The sequence below is a fragment of the Notamacropus eugenii genome, chromosome 1 (assembly GCF_028372415.1).
Source record: "Notamacropus eugenii isolate mMacEug1 chromosome 1, mMacEug1.pri_v2, whole genome shotgun sequence".
Classification (NCBI taxonomy): domain Eukaryota; kingdom Metazoa; phylum Chordata; class Mammalia; order Diprotodontia; family Macropodidae; genus Notamacropus; species Notamacropus eugenii.
The window spans coordinates 521,748,577-521,756,342 of NC_092872.1; the positions used below are offsets into that span (position 1 = coordinate 521,748,577).

Consider the following 7,766-nt stretch of genomic DNA (forward strand, 5'->3'; position numbering starts at 1 on the left):
AGAGGAGAAAGATGACCCCCAACAGAAGCATTTGTCCAAACATGTGAATAGAAGATCTGTGATCAGAACTGAAATCCCTCCATGTCTAGGCCATGTCCACAACAGTCTGCCCGCCCACCCACTCAGCCCAGACACTCTCTAAGGCTTTCACTGGCATGGTAGCCCTAGTCAGATTATATGTCATTCCTCTCTACCCACATGAAGCTTCCTTGGTTAGCACGCCATGCCCTCTGAGATTCAAGGAGGCAGCTCTGATTCAGCTAGCGTTAGCAAAGCCCAGAAGTTTCTCTGTAGAGGAGTAACTAAGTGCAGGTGTCCAGGGCTTTGCCACAAGTACCAATATGGGTTGGGATCTGGTTCTTTCTGGATAGCCCTCAGACCAGTGATCTAAACCCTTCCTTATTTCAGACTGACTCCATACACTGCTGCCCTCTGTGACTACACTAACCTAGAACCCTCTTCTTCCTCTACCTCCAAAAATTTTGTCTTCAGGCAAAAGGAGTTTTCGTTGCACCTCTGTTCCTTTACATGTAATCAGCTACCAACTACCAACAACCTTCCTACCCCCAACAAACCTGAGTTCAAATCCTGCCTCAGACATTTACTAGCTCTGTAACCCTGGGCAAGTCACTTAATCATTCTCAGCCTGTTTCCTCATCTATAAAATGAGAGGTTAGATTGATGACCATCTGGGATACCTTGCAGATCTAAATCAAGAGTCTATGATTCTACCCCCAACATTGATGGGGTCCTCAAACCCTCAGCTCTGAGACTCCAGCCCTAGGACCATACCTCGCCCCAGCCCAAAGACTGTCTGGCAATAACTCATGAATGGGCCCCAGCAAAGCAAATTATCCTTGTTACAAAAACAAGCTGAACTCTGTAGAGTTTCCCTTGTATGAACAGGACTGTCTTGTACCAGCAGAACTATCATTCACTGATTCCCACAATTACTGTATACATTCCTGAGGTCAAGTAATAGGCGTCAACTCCCAGGGCTATCTTGTTATACACAGATGTACAAAGGTACATCTTAGAAGCGCCACCTCCAGGCCATTCTAGTAATGAATGATTCTTGTGTCCAAGTTTATAGAAACTATCTTCATCACCTAATTAGCGAACTTACCACACAATTCACTGTATCTTTTCCATGTAAGCTTTAACTTCATTCCTGTTAGGTTTTGAGTTCCCTAAAGGAGCTCAGCCCACGGTTATTAGCATTATACTAAACTTTTTATCACTTGACTGGAAGACTGCTTGAATCTGCAAGTTCTTTTGAGAAGCTCTGCCCTGACCCTCAGTATTTTGGGGTCCTTGCAACCCCAAACCATATCAACATGACTATGACATAGGATCATGAGATTTAGAACCAGATGGTTCCTCACATACTTTTTATCTTCTAGCCAAAGCCCTTCACGAATCTGAGATCCATTAAGCTTCAGTGACTTGCCCAAGGTCACACAAGTAATAAGCAGCAGAAAGGGGTTTGAGAGGCAGGTCCTCTGAGCCCACAGTCACAACTCTTTCCACTATACAGCAGGGATTCAGAGAGTCTGAGAGTCAGAGAATTGTAGGATTCAGAGCTGGAAAGGCCCTCAAAGGCTAGTCTGCTCCAACCTTTGACCATGAATTTCCTATATGGTCATCCAACCTTTTCTTTAAGTACCCCTACTGACAGAGATCTCACTACCTCTCAAGGCTCATCCTATTTTTGGACAGTTATAATTATGAGGAATTTCCTTTCCCTCCTAAAATTTACTTTCCTGTAACTCCTCCCTTCCTCCCTCTCCCAACTGGTCCTAGTTCTCTCTCTGGGGCCAAGTAGAGTTTGATCCTCCTTCTCTTTCCTTTATGTGCCTCTCCCCCCTCCCCAGTTGGCACAGGGTCAGATTGAACTGAGCTCTTTACCTGAGTGAGGTCTGAGGCATTGCTTTCCACAGGCTCCTGGACAGCACTTGTATAACCCTCGACAATCACCATCACAGGTACATGTGTCTGAGGGAGTCTTCTTCTCACACTGGCCTTGGATGTCTGGGCAGAACCCCTCCTTCACTTCTACTTAGGAGGGATAGGAATAACTTGAGGTCACAGCAAGAACTTCCCCCTGTTTTCCCTCCCTTATTGGCAGGATCCACTCTCTAGTAATTAAGTTCAATCACCTTCCACATTTGATTTTCAGAAAACTTCTAAGAATGTGACAAGGTCTCTCCATATGAAAAATGAGAAAACTGAGGCACAGATATAAGGACTCAACTCGAGTGAGTCCCCATTTTCAGATGGGGAAACTGAGGCCTAGAAAGGCAAAGGAACTTGCCTAGCACTGGAACCCATCCCACTCTTCCCACCAAACTGAACAGAACCTATACCATTCAACTCAATTCTTTCCAAAGGAGTCCTGCCTCCACTTACCCTGGGAGCACTGCCTGGTAGGGGTCATTTCCAAACAGGGCTAAGATATGAAGCATAAGGACCAGTGGGGGCTGTTAGTGGTCTGCACTTACCTGACATCCTATCTTCTACTGTGTACTTACAATTGAAGTGGCAGTAATAGAAACAGCATTTCTGTTTGTCTCTGCACTCTTCATCCTTCTGGCACTTAGCCCCATAATGCCTTCTGCAGAGGGCATTATCTTCTGGACAGGTCCCTGGTTTTGTGGACCCTAAGAGGGGGAGAATGGGGTCCTTGAAGGCTTCCCTCCTGCCCCAGTGACCAGCCTAAGGGACTAAAAGAGCACAGACATCAGCCATCACATGATCTCTCCCTATGGACCTAGTTCAGATTCCTGCTGTTACATAAGGGTCATACTTGCAATACCTCTATAAGGCACCTATGAGAAAAGTGCTTTGCAAACCTTAACATCTTAGAAAAATGGAAAATGTTTTTCACCCCCAATCCCTCCTCCACTTGTTGGCTGATACCAGGCATTCCCTTCTCTTTGGTTCTCAGTTTCCCCATCTGTAAAAGCAGGAGGTAAGACTACATAATTCTAAGCTCCCTTTTAGCTTGGACATTCCACATGCTAATATTTTGTTTGAATGCCCTGGGAGTCTGTGCCTTGTTTCCCACCCAGAGAGATGAGGCTGAGAATATAGCTTCCTTCACCAAGGAGGCTCAGGCACTCTCATTCCCAGTGTAGGCACAATTTACATTTACATAGTACCTTGCAGTAATAAAGCACTTTATGCCTGTCATCTCAGTTGGTCCTCCCAGTAAGCCCATAAGGAAGTATTGTACCCATTCTAGAGTTAAAGAAACAAAGGCTTAGGAAGGTAAAATGATTAGAACTTTGAAAGTTAGGAATGAAAAGGATATGAGAAACCATTTCACTAATCCAATGACCCTGTTTTACAGATAAGGAAGCTGAGTGGGGGTGGCTTGTCAAAGCTCACACACTTACTTGGTGATGGATGAACAGAGACTAGAGCTGAGATCTCTGACCCCTGGTGCACTCCTTATCTCTCATTATATCATGAAAATGAAGGATCTCAGAGTGTGGGGCTTGAGAAGGGGAAGGAGGTTTTGTTTAGGATTGGGGGAAATTATCTGAGGCAGGGGGAACATGAATCCCACCCTCCACTTCTAATAACCTCTGGTTAGTTTGAGATCAGACTCATCCTCCCATCCATCCTTTCCCTGGGAACATCCCTGGCTTGTCAGGTCACTGGGGACAGCTTCTTCCCTCCCTGCTGCCATGGGCAGCCCTGATCACTCTAAATGAAGGACGTTATTAGGGTACTCACCTTGTTCCAGAACAGGCTTATATGCCCCAGTATGAGGCACAAAGAGGAGCAAAATGGTAGAGAACAGAGCACTGCAGTACATGGTGCTTGCTAGAGAGAGAAGCCTGAGGGGCAGAACAGGGACAGAGTGCCTGAAATTACCCTGGGTCTGTGTGTGGGACGGTCTAGGGGCGGGACCCTCTCACCTCCTGCCTGGGACAACAAGGGTTGCATAACTCCATGAGGGAGGCCCTGTAGCCCACAACACTTGCCTACACTAGGTAAGGAGAGAATAAAGAGGAAGTCTCTGGGAGGACTCTGACACTCCCAGGGGAGGAACAAAAGACTGGGCAAAATCCCCCCTACTGCACTGGAAAGAGTTCTTGACTTGGAGTCAGGAGACCTTAACTCTCACACTCAGTTGTGGGGTCTTGGGCAAATTACAACCTCTCTGAGCCTCAGTTTCTCAATCTGTAAAATGAAAGTAGTAGTATTTAGTTTAGTTACCACAAAGTCTTGTTGTGAGAGAAACACTTTGTAAACCCCATACTTCTATGAAAGCTATCTATAGCCATATGAAAAATTATTCTAACTCATTGCTGATTGGAGAAATGCAAGTTAAAACAATTCTGAGGTACTACTTCACACCTATTAGATAAGCTAATAGGACAGAAAAGGCAGACAAGTGGTGCAAGTGATATGAGAAAAATAAGACATTCATGCATTGTTGGCGGAGTTGTGAATTGATTCAACCATTCTGTAGAGCAATTTGGAACTATTTCCAAAGGACTATAAAACCATGCATACCCTTTGACATAGCAATACCACTACTATATCTGTATCCCAAAAGAGATGAAGAAAAGGAAAAGGACCTATATATTCCAAAAATATTTATAGCAGTTCTTTTCTGGGGGCAAATATTTAGAAGCTGAGGGGATGCCTATCAGTTGGGGAATTGCTGAAAAAGTTGTAGTATGTGATTATGATGGAATACTACAATACTTTAAGAAATGATGAGTAGGATACTCTCAGAAAAACCTGGGAAGACTTGCATGAGCTGTTGCAAAGGGAAATGTATTGTGTGCAAAGTAACAGCAACATTGTAAGATGATCAGCTGTGAATAACTTAGCTATTCTCAGCAATACAATGATGCAAGACAACTCTGAAGGACTTATGATGAAAAGTGCTATCCATCCCCAGAGAAAGAACTGATGGTGTCTGAATATAGACTGAAGCATCTTATTTTCTTAACTTTATTTTTCTTGAGTTTTTTAATCTATGTTTTCTTTCACATGTTATGGGTATGTTTTGCATAACCAAACATATATAACCTATATCAAATTGCTTGCCTTCTCAGTGTTGGGAGGGAGGTGAGGAGGGAGGAAGGGAGAGAATATAGAACTCAGCTTTTAAAAATTAATTAGCAATAGCTTTGAAGTTCTCAGCGAACTACTCAGAAAGAGAGTAGAGGGGACCTTAAGCTGACACTGGGTGCAGGACCCTGTTTTACTGCCCATACACAGTTTCAGGTCTCAGTTCCAAGACAGAGAGGATCACTAGTTCTACAGGCTGCAGGGGAACAGGGATCCTTGCCTCAGTTCCAAGACCAAGAGGATTGCTAACATTTCTGACTGTAGGGGAGCAGAGACCCTTCCTGGGTATAGATCAGAGCACAGATCAGGAAAACAGTGACCACATCTTTCCTCTGATCACATCACATTAAAAACCCCAAGAACTCATAGACTCCTAGAACTAGCTGTAAAAACAGCAGGAAGTAAAAGCCTAAAGTTTGGTACAGTGCCCCAGCCCCACCCCAGGAAAAGAACTCAGCAAACATAAAGTTAAAAGTCAAGAAATAGGATGTAAAATGTGCAAACAAAAAAACAAAAATAATCTGCCCACAAAAGGCTGCTATGGTGGTAAGGAATATCAAGACACAAACTCAGAAGAAGACAATGACATGAAAATAGCTACAAGCAAAACCTCAAAAGAAAAATGCAATCTGGATACAAGCCCAACAAGAATTCCTGGAAAAGCTAAAGAAAGAGTTCAGTGTGGTAGAGCAAAAACTAGGAAACACTTAACATCTTAAATGTGAATGAAAGATCTAAGAGAAGAGAAGAACAGCCCTGATCCCAAACACTCCAGTCAGTATTGCCTCCTTATTATAGAGGGAGTTATAGAGTTATACACCCCAACTCAGTCCAATTTGTCCTATTCAAATATACCATGGAGAATAATATAGACAAAACCTCAGGGAAAGGAATGTCTTTGAAGTCCTAGCAAAATCCAAGGTGATGATAGGTGAGAACTTGGATCACCCTAAAACTGGAATGTTCTCCAGGCTTTCAGAGTCCCAGGCTTGCAACCCTACTTCTGAGGACTTTCTTCCTCACAATCTCTGCTTTAGCCTCCTTAGTCAAATGAGATTATTCTTCTACTTCACCGTCCCTTCTTGAAGTTTCTACTTAAAATTTACTTCTGCCAAGAGGTTTTCTTATATCCAAGAATACAAGCCATTTCCCAATTGATAAATGGTCAAAGGATATGAACAGGTAGTTTTCAGAGGAAGAAATTAAAGCTATCTATCGTCATATGAAAAAATACTCTAAATCACTATTGATTAAAGAGATATAAATCAAAACAACTCTTGAGTTATCATATCACACCTATCAGATTGGCTAACATGACAAAATGGGAAAATGATAAATGTTGGACAAGATGTGAGAGAATTGGAACGCTAATTCATTGTTCATGGAACTGTGAACTGATTCAACTATTCTGGAGAGCAATTTGGAACTATGCCCAAAGGATTATTAAAAATGTGCATATCCTTTGACCCAGCAATACTACTTCTAGGACTGTATCCCAAAGAGATCATAAAAATGGGGAAAGGACCCACATGTACAAAAATATTTATAGCAGTTCTTTTTGTGGCGGTCAAGAACTGGATATCAAAGGGTTGCCCATCAATTGCGGAATGGCTGAACAAGTTGTAGTAAATGAACACAATGGAATACTTTTGTGCTATAAGAAATGATGAACAGGCAAACTTCAGAAAAACCTGGACTTATGAACTGATGCTGAGTGAAGCGAGCAGAGCCAGGATAACATTATACACAGTAACAGCCACAGTGTTCCAGGACTGTTTTTGATAGAGTTAGCCCTTCACAGAAAAGCAAGGACCTAAAACATTTGCAAAGGACTCATGATGCAAAATGCCATTCACATTCAGATAAAGAACTATGGGGTTGGAATGCAGAATGAAGTGGGCTCTCTTCTCCTTTGTTATGTTTTGTCTTGTTTTTCTCATGTTTCATTTTTCCCATTCGTTTTAATTCTTCTATGCAACATTACTAATGTGAAAATGTGTTTAATAGAAATGGATGTGTAGAACCCATATAAGATTGCATGCCATCTTGAGGAGAGAGTGCAGAGGGAGGGGGAGAAAATTCAAAACTTATGGAAGTGAATGTTGAAAACTGAAAAAACTAAATTAATAAATGTGGAGAGAGAAAAATTTTCTTATATTAACTCCATTTCATTGCATTAATGATGACTCCTCACCAGCCCTCAGATTACCTCATGCTACACATATTTCATTAGCTTTTGGATGGTTTGTGATGATCTTTAGATTCAGGAGGAGTGGAGCTTTTTCAATGCATGTATGAAGTAGGCATTCCTATGATGGCCTTCCTCCAAGAACCTCCGTATTGGTCACCTATCTTGTCTATAAATCCTGTAAGATTCTAATATTAAATTACAAATCACTCTAAGAGGACCTTATTTTTCCTCTGATCCTCTGATATCTGTAAGCAGGAGTCCTTTGCAGGAAGGGGGGGGTGGAATCTAGATACCTTTGCTCAGAAGAATATTTTTAAATTTAAAGAATAAAATACAAAGGATAAAAAGGAAAACAATTATATTGAAATATAAATTATAAATTGAAAGTAGATAAGCATATTATGTTAACATATTACAATAACATATTATTTATAATAGCATAATAAATCTATTAATCAATAATATGCTAATATAATAATAA

General features: G+C 41.8%; 1 long non-coding RNA gene across 2 annotated transcripts in view; it reads right to left on the reverse strand.

The window, feature by feature from the left end:
* Nucleotides 1–7,544, reverse strand: part of LOC140520068 (uncharacterized) — a 29,273-nt gene extending 21,729 nt beyond the window's left edge. Inside the window, exons 1-2 of one of the 2 annotated variants that reach the window (XR_011972387.1) lie at nucleotides 2,532–7,544; nucleotides 1,909–2,055 (exon numbers count right to left, since the gene is read on the reverse strand). This is a non-coding gene — a long non-coding RNA (uncharacterized lncRNA). Of the gene's footprint in view, nucleotides 1–1,908 lie in introns of both variants that reach the window. The other variant, XR_011972386.1, reaches the window with a different exon arrangement.
* Nucleotides 7,545–7,766: the final 222 nt, after the last annotated feature.